Source organism: Herpailurus yagouaroundi, unplaced genomic scaffold, assembly GCF_014898765.1.
Source record: "Herpailurus yagouaroundi ecotype Mexico unplaced genomic scaffold, PumYag 113955, whole genome shotgun sequence".
In the NCBI taxonomy this organism is placed as follows: domain Eukaryota; kingdom Metazoa; phylum Chordata; class Mammalia; order Carnivora; family Felidae; genus Herpailurus; species Herpailurus yagouaroundi.
The window spans coordinates 4-14,451 of NW_024421782.1; the positions used below are offsets into that span (position 1 = coordinate 4).

Consider the following 14,448-nt stretch of genomic DNA (forward strand, 5'->3'; position numbering starts at 1 on the left):
ATTTTATTTTATTTTATTTTATTTTATTTTATTTTATTTTATTTGTATGTGCGTGTGTGCGTGTGTGTGTGTGTGTGTGTGTGTGTGTGTGTGTGTGTGTTTTGTAATGAATTAGAGTTTGAAAGTCTAAAACTCAGTGCCAGCTGAACTCTTAATTTGTGTTTATTTTTAACCATATTTGGTGAGGATGTTTAGGAAATTACTTCCTCAGCCTGTTTGGATATTTACTTTTATTGATTCTGACTACCAGAAATTCAAAAAACAGGATGAAATGCTTACTCTCAGGAAGGTGTGGAGTCTATGAAAAAATAAAATGTAGACTAAAGAACAATACAACCAAGAAAAAACCAAAATGAGGGAAACAACCCCCTCCCCCCCACCCCAGGATAGAGCAGCCGTTAGTTTTTAACTCGGTTGATTAGGGCCTGTAAGTAGGAGAGTTTTATGGGCCATTTAGTTCCTTCATCTTCATTTCTTCTCCTCCTTCTCTTCCCTCTTCTCCTCCTTCTCCATAATGATAATTGCTAGTAATTCATGCAGAAAAGGAAGTTGATAAACAAAGCCTAAATGAATATTAATCACCTTAATAGATAATATTATTTTTGGACACAGTAGAATCCAGAGAACATTCTCCTGGGGAGTGCTCTCAATGACCTTGTTTTTTGGGAGAATATAATTAGCACTGGTGTCATAGCCTTCCATTAAGCTTATATTTTATTCTATGTATTTATATTTTAGAAGGTAGACTGACCACCTATACATTTGGTGTCTTGACATGAGTTCTAACAAAATTGGGTTTTTAAAATTAATGTCTAAGCAAAATTACCACATTTTCATTATTGAACATTATTTAAAAAAAAAAAAATTCTGTTTCTACCACAGTCAGGCTTCCAAAGGAATGAATAAAACAGTGCTGAATTGTAATGTGTACATTCTTCAGCTCCTATAATAGGTTGTTTGTCCTTAAAAGGTTTAAAAGTTTTTTGTTTCCATATCTCAAGTTGAAAAGTATTATCTAATATTTACACATGTCTATGTTTACTCTCTTTAATTGTGAGTCAGTTTTAACACATGAGATATGAGACATTTGTGTGGTCATGACTCTCAGGCAGTAGAATGTGTTATTCTCCTTAGGTGATAACCCAGTGAGTGATGCAGGATTTGGCTCCAAATACAATGGTTGATCGCACAACAGGTTTCAGCACCATTGCTCTTGAAAACCATTTTGGTCAAGGGTAGAACTTTTTAAAGATTAAAACAGATAATGTAGTATCAAAAGGTATTTTGCTGGTCAGCTAAAATTCCATGAGGATAGGATTATGCACCATAAACTTTATCCTCCTTTCTGATGATTTTAAGATATGATTTTTAGAGATGGATTAAATGGACATTCCCTTTGTATTTGTAATGCATATTCCAAATTACTACAGTAGATTTACTGTGCAGTTTTGCTTGAACTCCAGGGATCTGAGGGCTGGCTTGGTCAAATGACTTCCAAGAGTGCTCTGGTTATTAACATGCTTAATGTTGTAAGCCAGATGAAATAAGGAAGCTAGCAGAAAAGCCCAGCTTTCTTTAGAGACAGTGCACTATATCTTGCTTTAATTTGCTCCTTGGAGTCTTTGCATGCTATTGGTGATCTAGGTAAGACAAGGTTACAAAAAGGTCTTTCTAGTATTTCTCCAAGGCAGGGTTTCTGCTTTATACTGAATTCCATAAATTTGGAGTTCATTAAATGCTTAAGTAGTCTTAAATTCACAAAGATACTATATTTTAGTTTATACTAAAGGTTTACAATCTGCCATCCAAATTTCTTGGGGCCAAAAATGCTTAAGAATTCAGATTTCCACCTGCCTCTCAATTTGGGAAGGGTAATATTGTGCACATACTATATGCTATGTAATACTTACAGCAAGGTCTGGGCCAAAACCCCATGATCAAATAGATTCATATTTTCCTAGCAAAATATCAACGTCCACAGTGAGATAGAGACTATAATCTGTCTTCAGGTCAAATATTTTTCACCAAAATTTATGAAAGACCCTTTTCAGAGCTTTTTGGATTTTGGGGATTTCAGAGAAAAGATTTTAGGTCTGTACAATTTTGTTTTTCTGCTATAACTTGGTAAGAGTTTGTGAAGCTTTTAAATATTTATCAATAAAAGGAAGCATTATAAAATTGTTTTAAAACCTTAAATGCTTATAATATCTTTAAAATATTTGGAAACTTGGGGTGCCTGGGTGGCTCAGTCGGTTAAACGTCTGACTTCAGCTCAGCTGATTTCACTGCTCGTGGGTTCAAACTCCACATTGGGGTATTTGCTGACAGCGCAGAGCCTGGAGTCTGCTTCCGATTCTGTGTCTCCTTTTCTCTCTGTTCCTCTCTGGCTCGCACTCTGTCTCTTTCTCTCAAAAATAAATAAACATTAAAAAATATTAGAAAAATAAAATATTTGGAAGCTTTTGTTATTTTAGTGTTGTTGATATAAAGACGGTAAAGTATTGCCCTTCCTTGCAGCCGGAACCGCCATCTTCCAGTAATTCGCCAAAATGACCAACACAAAGGGAAAGAGGAGAAGTACTCTCCTCTAGGTCTTTTAGAAAACATGGAGTTGTTCCTTTGGCAACATACAGGCGAATCTACAAGAAAGGTGATATTGTGGACATCAAGGGAATGGGCACTGTTCAAAAAGGAATACCCCACAAATGTTATGGCAAAACTGTAACAGTCTATAGTGGTACCCAGCATGCTGTTGGCATTGTTGTAAACAAGTTAAGGGCAAGATTCTTGCCAAGAGAATTAATGTACGATTGAGCATATTAAGCACTCAAAGAGCTGAGATAGCTTCCTTAAGCATGTGAAGGAAAATGATCAGAAAAAGAAGAAAGCCAAGGAGGAAGGTACTTGGGTTCAACTGAAGCGCCAGCCTGCCCCACCCAGCAAAGCACACACTTTGTGAGGACCAATGGAAAGGAGGCTGAGCTGCTGGAACCCATTCCCTATGAATTCATGGCATGATAATTGTAAAAAAAAAAACCAAAAAAACAAAACAAAACAAAAAAAACCTCAAGACTGTAAAAAAAAAAAAGACAGTAAAGTATTACTGATACTAGGTTAAACAGACAAGATCAATATTTGCTTCAGTTATAAAGATGAGATCAAATTATATTTTTAAATTTTGCTAAATTTTCATTAGAAACATTGAATACTGGTATACTTGTGATACACATAATCACGTTCCTCCTCCAGCTCTCTTGATTACGTTCCCACTTTCCCATTCTAGGAATTTCCCTTCTGTAGTTATTCCCTTTCTTTCTTGTATCATTTTGGGTCATTTCCCCCTGATCATTCACATCAACTTGTGAGCCTACTTTAGATTATTCTGTGTTAAAAAAAATCTGCAATTAGATTTAAATTTGCATTTTCAGTTGAATACCATAATGAAATAGATGCTGCATTCTAGAGTAGGTGCTAAATCGTATTCAGAATTTCCAGAGGAGTTTTAGGAAAGTGGTTATGTGGTCCTTGAATACTACACTTGCATTTGAGTATAGAAAGGTCAGATTAAAAAGCAGGATTTGGAGATTTCTTTGAAAAGCAGCCCTGTAAGAAGTCTTTTTCCTCCTTTCACAGCCCTTCATCTCAGATGTGAGAGGACATTCAAAGAGTCCACTTGGAGAACATGATGATGTCTTAGTGAACCCAGTGTGTGACTCCAAACTGTGTGGGGGGAGGGGGATAAAAAAACAAAGAAAACAAAAAACTTAGGCAGAGATGGAATGGTTTAGAAAAACAAGATGAAGAAAAATTGATGATGCCTAAATTCTAAGTATAACCTCAGGGTTTATTTGGGCAAAGAATGCAGGAGAGTTTCTTACGGGTTTCTTAGGGTCATAAATGAGAAGAGGTTGCTCTGGAACCACTGCTGCTTTGACCTAATAGGATCATCTTTTGAGGATGGAAAAAGTTTCAACAGAGGAGAAGCTTGGAGATGGTCTGAGTGAGGCAAGATAAAGGAATTGCAAGAATAGAGCACATTCATCTGGTCTAGGGAAATCGAGGTGAGAGGCCACAAGTGTTGTGGGTCACCAAGGAACCCATGAAAAAGTTCCACAGAGGACACACCTCTAAACCTTCATTGAGCCAAAGAGCACAAAGCCAGCTGACAACAGCACTGTTACATAGACGCTTTCCTGTGCTTCGCATCCACCTTCATTTCCACCTCCTTCCTTTTCCTTCCAACCCCAGAAAGGATGAAAAAAAACAGCCAGCCATAGGAGGGGAGGTAAGAGAGAATGAACTTAATACCCCAATGCTTCTTTGTCACCCAAGGAATTTACAAGGTGTTATTTCTATGAGCATTATTGGATTTGAGATTAGACCTCCATCTATAAATTTTCCACAAAACCATAATTCACATATATCTTTCCTTTGGATGGATTTGGAGGCTTTGACTCTTCCGTGGTATTGGACATTTTAACTACAAAGTTGACATTATGTTTAATGACTTAAGGTAGGAGTTGGGAATTACCAAGAATTATTAGAAAAGTCATGGGATTACCTAAATTTTCATCCAGGGAAAGAAGAAAAAAAGTAATCCCTGAATAGATTTTAAAAGAAGGAGGTAAAAACAAATTTGATCCTAATTACTTCCTATGAGTCTTTTTTGGTCAATTTAATGGTTGAAAATTTATCAGCTCCTCTATTTCCTTCTAGTAAGTGTACAGTTTTGTCTACCTCTTGTAGAACAAAACTCAGCTTCCTCGTTGAAGAAACATTTCCTAGACTCACTCCTTTTTCTCCATACTTCTCTCATTCATGATTCATTCCCCTCAAAAAAAATGGTCATTTCTGTCACTCCAGGGAAACTAATCTTAAATATCACCAATGACCTACCTGTTGTCAAATTCAACATACACTTCTCCTTTTATTCTTTTTTTTTTTTTTAACAATTTTTAAAGTTTATTTATTCTGAGAGAAAGAGAAAGAGTGCAGGAGGGGGAGAGAGAGAGAGAGAGAGAGAGAGAGAGAGAGAGAGAGAGAATCCCAAGCAGGCTCCACACTGTTAGTGCAGAGCCCGGTGTGGGGCTTGAACTCATGAACTGTGAGATCATGACCTATGCTTAACTGACTGGGCCACCCGGGTGCCCCTCCTTACTGAACCTTTCAGCAGTATCAGAGCCACCTCTGATACTATTTTTGAATACTATTCTATTTTTGGAAATAGATAAGAGTTTTCTGTGGCACACATTAAACTTATTTCTATTCTTCCCTTGTGATATATTTCTTTCAGGCTCCTTGTCGACTCCTCCATCCCCCACTTCTATGTTGAAGTAGCCCAGGGCTAGCCTATGGGTTCTGTCTCTTCTCTGGATGGTTGCATTTGGGCCCATTGCTTTGTGTCATTTGTAGGCTGATGACCTTCGAGTATCACCCTAACCCTTTACCTTGAACCATGGAATGGATATTGTTATTATTTGGATGTCTAATAGACGTTCCAAACTTGTTCATCAGGAGGTTTTCCCTCAAATGTGTTCTCTGTGCCTTGCCCATCTTAGTAAATGGCACAACCATTCACTCACTGTCCTGGACCAAAAACCTAGGACTTGTTACTGTCCCCTTTTCTTTTCCCACATCCATGCCATCATCATGACTTCTCAATTCTATTATTTTAAACTTTCATTTTCAGTAGAGAATCTACCCCTACTGCAACAATCCAGGCGAGGGATTATGTTTTTAGCTTATTCTGACAGATGTCTGAGAAATAGATGGTTGGGGACAAGAATGAAAAATGCCCGCTGCACTCCTGTAATGGTCTGAACTCTATTGCAAACATAGTCACAAAGTACACTTCCTTTAGCTGACTGTGCCCCAGGTAGACTTGCCTCCTCTTGTTCTTGACACATGCCAAACTCTTTCCTGACTCAAGGCCTTTACACTCGTTGGTCCTCCTGTCTAGACATTTTCTTGTTATATACTGATTTACTTACTTCTGTTTTCCTACTCTCTTCAACTAGGATGTAATGTACACTTTCTTTTCTGTTCAGCTCTGTATTCCTAAAGCTATAGAAGACCAGTATATGGTAATTGCATGCCAATATTTTTTGAGTGAATGAAAGAATGTAAGTATTTAAGACTTACAATATAACTAGGAAAAACTATCATGCTGTGATAGAAAAAGACTGGGAGATCTGTGTCTACTCCTGAGTCCTGACTCAGCCACTTTGGCAAACAGAATGCTAAAAACTTCTCCATGTATTTTTTCTTTACCCCTAAACATGCAGCTTCTTGTGTCCATTAAAACAAATGACAGCCCACAGAAATGAAAATGTAGGACATGCATTTCCACATTGAGTTCAATACAGCAAAAAACACTTATAATTTTAAGCAAATGGTCTCTCCTCGGTAATAGTGCCCTTTTGATAAAATTTTACTCCACAGGAAATCCATTACAATAAATATCTGTTCCAATATCTGTCCATTTAGCAATAATTCTTTTTATGCTCGATGCCTCTTTCCTGATGAACTGTCCTAGGGACCCTCCTCTGCTTCTCTGTGAGATTTACAGAGTTTCAACTCTGCTTCTGAGTATTTGCTGTTGTCATGGTAGCTTGCTAATTTTGCTTATATTTCCCCCCCATATTTTCCCACAACCTTTGAAAAGACCAAGCTAAAGATGTGCCAAAGGCTATTTCTGACTTAATGTTGTAGGCATGAAAATATTTCTTTTCTTAGCCTCTTGAAAAATGTTAAATGGTTGTCTCAGCGTCATTGATTGAGACTATTTGTTTATTCCCAGGGCTGAAAGTTAAAGCCATTCTATTTTGATAGAACTATTTATTTAAAACAAGCTTGAAATCAAAGCCATCTCATACAGTATGCAGGGAATGCTGTTTAACCCAAGTAATCCCTAAGTAAATAATTTATTGGATTACTTGGTGGGTTGAGAAATGAAGGTAGGATTTGGGTGTATTTGGTTTTTCTTTTTTGTTTTAATTACTCACTAAATAACTGCGTGTGTTGTGTGAGTTTAGAAGAAAACAAAGTCTTACTGGAAGAAGATATTATCCCGGTAGTGACCTCGGGTGGTCCCAAGAAAGAACAGATCCCATGGAGCAGGGACAGCCCTGCTATCCATGGTGGTGTGGAAGCCATACTTGGATCTAATACCTAGCTTTGCCATAAACAGCTGTGTGGCTGCAAGAAAGCCATTTAAACTCTCTGCTTAAACTCCAGTTTCTTTATAAAGTAAGAAAGAAAATCTCTCAGGTCTCTACCAGGTCTGAGATTGAGCCATTCTCTCCTAGACCAGTCAAAAATTATAGGAGTGAGGCAACCACACGGCAGTTTAGCCAGAGCTGAAAGACCATAATGTGGACCTTACTGCAACTCAAGACATGGATGGCCCCTCCCTTCCTATTTATATCAAACATTTACTTCCTTCCAAGCTGGAAAAAAACGTCATTTTGTTTCATTGTGTTTTCCTTTATGGGAAACATGGCACAGGTCTTGTACTAAAGTTGTTTTACTCTTGTGGATAAAAGAATACAATACAGATATTTGTTTCTTATTTTTACTTTTTCAATGAGTTTTTGGAAAACTAATAGTTTGTTGTCAATTAAAAATACATCTCTATAGGCCCAGATGTTCATGGATCTATGACGGCTGCACACCCTGCCTCTTTGGCGGTCATGTGCCTACTATTCAGCCCTGAGAAACAATGCTTATTTATTTATTTATTTATTTATTTATTTACTTTTTTTGTGAGGAGAATCCAGATCATTTGTGCTAATAAAAGAAGAAAATAGGCTGAACAACAGAAAATACTTAAGTAGACTTTACGAAGGAATTTATTGACCATGGGTAATAAAAAGCTGGCAAGAAGTGCTACGAGTTGTAGATGGACAATCGGTAACCACCTGGTCGGGAGGATTTAAATATTTAATCAACTCAATATAGAGACCACAGTTAGAATGTATAGAAGTGTAGTTACTGGTCTACCAACTTCCAGCAAACTTCAATCTGGAAACCCTTGGAATTGTGAAGCAGGTAGGTTAGGCCAAATTAAAGGCAACAGATTTATAGAGCTCATTACACAAAAAGTAGTACGTGGTTCAAGTATCATCAGATGGGTTTAAATGAATTTATGGGTGAAGATGCATTAAAAATGAATAAAGGGAACCATGCACATTTGAAATAGATACCTGATCTAAAAAACGCTCCCAATGATAGCCTCAAATATTTTGAAATTGACAACATGCACAAAATGTACCTTGTTGCGATTCTCCGAGAAAGTGCATCAGACTGACTGGCTCATTAATTTGACCTATTATGGCATTTCTTATGTTCTTACATTCCTGTGACCTCCTTGAGGGCTCGTTTGGCCTTGAAGCACCACAAGGTGAAAAAAAAATCTCAAAATTAATCGAAAAGCTACCAGAGTGCTTTTACATATGCTTAGCAAATTGTCAGTTTATCCTTGAAGGAACAGCCTCTACCAGAATCTTTTTCCCTATGACAGTGGCAAAGGGGCAGAGAGAGGGTTGTGAAATTGCGGCCGGAGACTGGGTTTCCTCTCTAATTCTTGTCTACCTTTCAGCCAGGTGCAGAAAAATCTTGAGTTCAGATATTTAGATAAACTTAGTGGAAGGAATACAGATCTGCTCATTCTTTAGAGTTTTAGGGTAAGTCTTGATTAACTGGACACAATGGGCAAGTCAATTGTTTTTTTCATTACTAGTAAGACAGCCTAAATTAAGGAAATCCACATGAGGCAATTCAGAAAGTGAAAAATGTATTTTTATTTCACAATATTGTAATCTTAAAGCCATGGTCTCTTGAATGTATATGATCTAAAGAGAAAATAATGAGTTACCTAAATATGACTACTTTGACTTATGTCCATGGTGCATAACACTTTATGGCCGAAATAAATACAATGGGACAGTGGTAACATTCACTGTGAGTAGATCTGTTCTGATGAAAAGCACCAGTACACAAACTGTTTTTTCAGAAGGTGGACACTTTCTCCTGAGGTGGTTGATTCTTTCACCTAGTTGTTATGTCTGAAAAATTAATGCTTGTTCTGCAACTATAAACCAGCCTGTACATGACAGCAGCTCTCCCAACATTGTTTGAGTCATTAGAGGAGTCGGCCAGTTGTTCTCCTGTCCTTTCTGCGTGGCTGAATTTTCTTAATGACCAATTCATTGTGTGTCTTCAAGCATGACACCTGAAAAGCTGTGATCTCTTTAATGAAGGATCCATTAGTCTTTCAAGAATGTGAACATGTGAAGTTGAAAAACCTATTCAATAAGGTATCTCCTTGAAAGAACTCTAATCATGCTGTGAAGTACATTTACACAAAATATAACTTCTTCATGCATGTTTAACTGAGCAGAATGGTTTTTGGAGTCACATTAGCTGACCCTGATAGGAACACAGGCTCAGTTTTTCTAAATACTTTCCATTTTCATAAAATTGCTAAAATGCCACTTTTCTCTTCAATCTACCTCTATATATAGCAGAGCATTCTTTCTTAGAACATAAGCCATTGTACAGTCCTCTTTCTGCGTTCTTTGAACCTTGGCAGCACACTATCTCCAAGATTCCACGATCATAGACAGTCACCCTGCTGTTGTGTGTGATATACGGCTTTATACAAATCTTTCTGGTGCCATTGGAAGTGATTCTCAGGAGACAAAGCCCAAGAACGACCCTGAGTGTTACCTCTTTGTATATTCACTTCCGCATTTCATCTGTGCAGTTCCAAACCTATTCAAAGGTCTTTCTGTTTGAGCTTCTGAAATTTAGCATATCCTCTGCTGAATCTAGAGAGAAAAAGATGTAATTGTAATACACAAACCGTTCTCACTCTGCACATTAACACAGTAATAGAAAATAGAAGTTTTTCAATACAAAAAGTAGGTTTTTGCTCTTATTTCACATATTTAAAAATAATGCAATATATCAGGAATTAATTTTAAGGTAGTCAAGTGTGATTCATCACCATTAAGTCACTTTTACCAAGGAGAATAACTCGATATACTCTATGGCATAGGAGAAGGAATAAAGTATATTTCATTTTAACACAGAAATACAATTTTGTCCTGCAGTATAATTGGATTAGTGATATAGGAAGGTATCTCATAATAGGGTTTTATTGTATTTTCCCCTAAAGTTGCATAGTAAGTATCAGCTTCCATAAAGGCACTTACCTGCAAAATCATCTGAATAGTTGTTACTCTGAGTATATTCTGTAGTTTCCATTGAATATGTTCACTTGGGAGATTTCTAGTCCTAGTATTAACTTTTATAGAATATTTGGATATCGATTATTTGGAAAGAATTAGAGTTAATAAGGAATTCAGTAAGCAAAGAGTTGGTCTGTTAACCAATTTTTCCAAGTCAGGAAGGGTCAATGCTAATGGATTTGATTACAGTCAGGTGAAAGTACTACAAATGCTGTTACAGCTAGGTTCTTGCTTGAGCTGATCACCTTAGGTGCAGATACATCTGGGCATGTCTGAAACCCTGCAGGGTACTGCCCACTCATTGCATGAAGGACAGAGGAAGTTTCCTGGGAGAGAGTGCCTTCTGAGGAAAGAAGGAGGGAAGCAGTCAAGCTTGACCCAACAACAAAGACTTAATCTTCAGAAGGAAGCAGGGATTTTGAATTTAGAATGGGCGTCTTGTTTGCAGCTGATTTGTTTTCCAGTCTAGACCCCCGTGGACTCCTTCCTGTGGGTTCTGAGTCCTGTGAAGTGTGTGTGTAAGAAGCCTGGGTGGGCGTGTGAGGAAGGACGATTTTGAATAAAAGCTGAAAGAATTGAATGACTAGGGACTCTCTCAGACCCTGTTCTGGTACTAACACCAATAGATGTAACACAAAAGAAGGAAGAGGAATATCCGCCTGCTTTGCAAAAAATCCCCCCAAAACAAAAACAAACCCAAACCCAAAAACAAAAACCAAAAAACAAACCCCAAACCCAAAATGCTGTTTTGAATGACTGCTAAAGGACCTGTTCCTCTGTAGTGTGCGAAATTGTGCAGCGAAGGGGGAAGTGATGTAGCTCCGTAGAAATGCAACAGTGTGTTACGGGATTTAGGGGAGAGGCCCTCGGGAGTGGCGTGGGAGATGGGGAGGGAGATAAAATGAATCACTGAGGCCACTTGTACTGTGATTAATTTTTGTGATGATGAACAACATACTTGCTCTCCACCATTTTTACATTATTAAAATGGGTGTTGTTACCGCTTGTTCACTTTCATACTTAATGGGTGATGAAACTCTTAAAAGACTCTTGTTTACTTAAAAATAAAAAACAAATATTTTACAGATTTGCCTATTTATGAAAAATCTTTTTTTGTTACTGTTGAAATGTTAGGAAAACACTTTTTCACCGTTTACATGGCATGCATATCTATTTTTTTTTCTCATGAATATCTAACTCTAAACTGGAAAGTGTGAGGAGTATAAAGTTGGCTACACTTCTCACTCTCCTGAGTCCCCCCCCCCCAAAAAAAGTCCAAAAACATCTAATACAGGGTTTCTTATTCTTGAGATTATTGACACTTTGGACTGGAAAGTTCTCTGAGTTGGGGGGACTATCCTGTGCACTGTACTGTGTTTAGGGGCTTCCCTGATTCTACCTACTGGATCCCTCTAGCACACCTTTCCTCCCCTTTAAGAGGGTACAATAAAGAATGTCTTCCAACATTGCCAAGGGCAGGGGAGGCAAAATTTCACCACATTGGGAATCACTGGTCTAACATAACACAGTGTACTAATTTGAAACAAAAAATTTAGATAAAATAGTATTGGTAGAATTGGCCATAAACTTATTAAGGTAATACGAACATTCCTATGCGTTCTTAATTCTTGAAACACTTGTTTCTTGATATGTGAATATGTTAGATGCTTAAAACTGAAAATAATAACAGCTACCATTTACTGAGGACTTCCTCAGAGTGCCAAATATTGTGCTAAGCAGTTTATCAGCATGCCATTGAATTCTCTTAGCACCTGTTTGTGGTTAGTATTATTCTCAAATGACAAAACTCCCCTGTGTAAGTAAGAACTTCCGCATCTTGTGGTAGCTCTGAGGGAGCCAGAGGAGGGAGTAGTTACCATAACCCAGAAAGAATGGCTGTAGTTTTAGAGATGACTGCAGGCAGGAGCATGGAGGGGGTATAGCCAGTTCAACAGCTGCCAGGCAGGAAGGCACTTGGGGGAGAAAATATGTTAAAGCACATCATACCACCTATCCTTTGATCTCTCACTGGTGACTTCTGGATCCAACAGGAAGCAATGGGGCAAAGATACTTGTTACTGTTGCATCCATAGAGATAATTTCCTAGGGCTCAGAGCTAAGTCAAGATTGGAGAGTGAATCTGGAGGGGCAGAGGGAAAAATTCTGGGTTACTCTAACCTTCATAACTCTATATAATTAGGATAATTTATTAAATGGATTTGAGCACCTACACAGACCATGACAATAACTACTAGCAATAATGTGTTGTGAAAAGATAAACTGAAGCATATTAAAATTTTTGAATTTGAGTGTGTATCCATTTGAATGGGGCAATGTCAAACCAGAAATGGTAAAGAGGACTCCACTATCAGGACCCAGGGGAAGGACTGCCTTAGAGAAAGTGTGGAAGCAAAGAAAGGAAATTATTGATTGGCTATAGCTTAAAGCCTAGTTGGTTGTTTGTGATTGATTGTCCTTAGCATTTTGATTTTGTAACCCTGAGGTATTTATAGGCTTAGATTTTGGTTTGCTTGCATAAGCCCTTGTGGCATTAGAGCCATCTCAGTCCAGTGGCCTCCTTATTTAGTTAATTTAAAAGGGCTATAGTAGATGTGGGCAAACTTCTTTTGTAAAGGGTCAGGTAGCAAATATTTCAGTCTGTATGTGCCATACCATCTCTACTGCAACTACTCAACTCTGTAGGGCAAATGAATAAATGAGTTGACTGTAGTACAATATTACTATTTTTTGGTCCAAAGGGTTGGAGTTTGCCTGCCACTAGTCAACTATGCAAAGATGATAAGGTCTTACTGAATATGAAATGGGAGAGACTGGCCATGGGTTAGCTAGGAAATCTTTCTCCCAAATTTTTCTTTGGGGTTATGCTTTTGGCAAGATATAGAGACAATTAAAAAATTTGGATTTATTTTTGAAATTACTCTGTTAGGCTTTTAAAAAATTGTATTTTATTTATAGGACTTTTCCCTTCTCCCTCTTCTTTTGTCACCTTCTCAGTTGAAAGTGAATAATTAAGCACTTAATTGGATAATTTGGGTCTCAAATCCTCTCTATTTTAAATGATACATATAAGATCATCCTTGTCCTATTTAATTTTACCTTTAGAAGACCCAATCATAAAGAACAGGTAAGGAAATTTTTTTCCTGAGACTAATTACATAACTAGAGAACTGAAACTAACATGTTTAATTCCTGAGATACTGATTGAGATAATCACAGCATAACTGAGAAGAACCAGAGGTTGGCTCTTGGTATTACAAGAAGCCTTTTTTCAACAGTTTTGGTATTATTCCTAGGAACAAGCCAAGAGCAATGAATCAGGCTGAAGTTGGCAAGAAATACATAGGTATGTCAACAGTGGTAGACCTGAAAGTATTTATACAATTTGATCAAGTGAGTTCTGAAAGAAAAAAAAAGAAGAATATTTTGCCTTTTGTAAAAGCTTATTTTAAGGAAATTATGTACATCATGGCCTAAGGAAACTTAACTACAATTCTTTTTGGAATAAAACTCTACATTACTACAATGTTGATGTTATGGAAACCTGTAGAGGAGAAAGTCTGATTAAAATTAATTCCTGTTACTATGAAGGTAAAAGGCAGCCAGCCAAAGTCAGGGCAAAATGAAGTATATGCCTTAAGGAAGAACAGTTTTAGACTATAAAATTATGAGTCTAGAAGAGGAGGGAATTGGGATGATTTATTTAACTCAGTAATGAAACTTAAACATAATCTAAGTAATGGTTTCTAAAGTAACCTAAGGTGCAAAACCCTCCAACTGTGAAAATTTAACTCTGAATGTATTTTACTTCCTAATAAGGAGGTATATCTTCACATATTGACTAACAAAGGAAGTTCACAAACAGAAATTTCCAGAGCATAAATCCATAAAGAGAAATGGATGGTAGATACATATTCCAAACCAATTTTGAAATTAGATTATTATTTGAATGCTTCAAATTTTGTGATTAGCATGGAATTGAAATCTCTAATAAAGCTCTTAGCAAGGATAAAGGCAGAGATTCTTTCTTTGTAAAATTCATTTCAATTCCTCAAATATTTTTGAGCGCCAGATCATCTCTGGGGTCCTTTCACAGTAACATCCTGAGTTGTAGGAGCCATAAGACTGATTTGCTACTTGGTTGGAGAGGTTTGACTAGAGCATTTGGATACATTTT

The 14,448-nt window shown here is 37.3% G+C and overlaps 1 long non-coding RNA gene across 1 annotated transcript; it reads left to right on the top strand.

Moving 5' to 3' along the window:
* The first annotated feature begins 1,058 nt into the window (after positions 1-1,058).
* On the top strand, positions 1,059-2,685 carry LOC121026486 (uncharacterized). Its single transcript, XR_005788371.1, has 2 exons — positions 1,059-1,094; positions 2,612-2,685. It is a non-coding gene; the product is annotated as an uncharacterized LOC121026486 (long non-coding RNA).
* Positions 2,686-14,448: the final 11,763 nt, after the last annotated feature.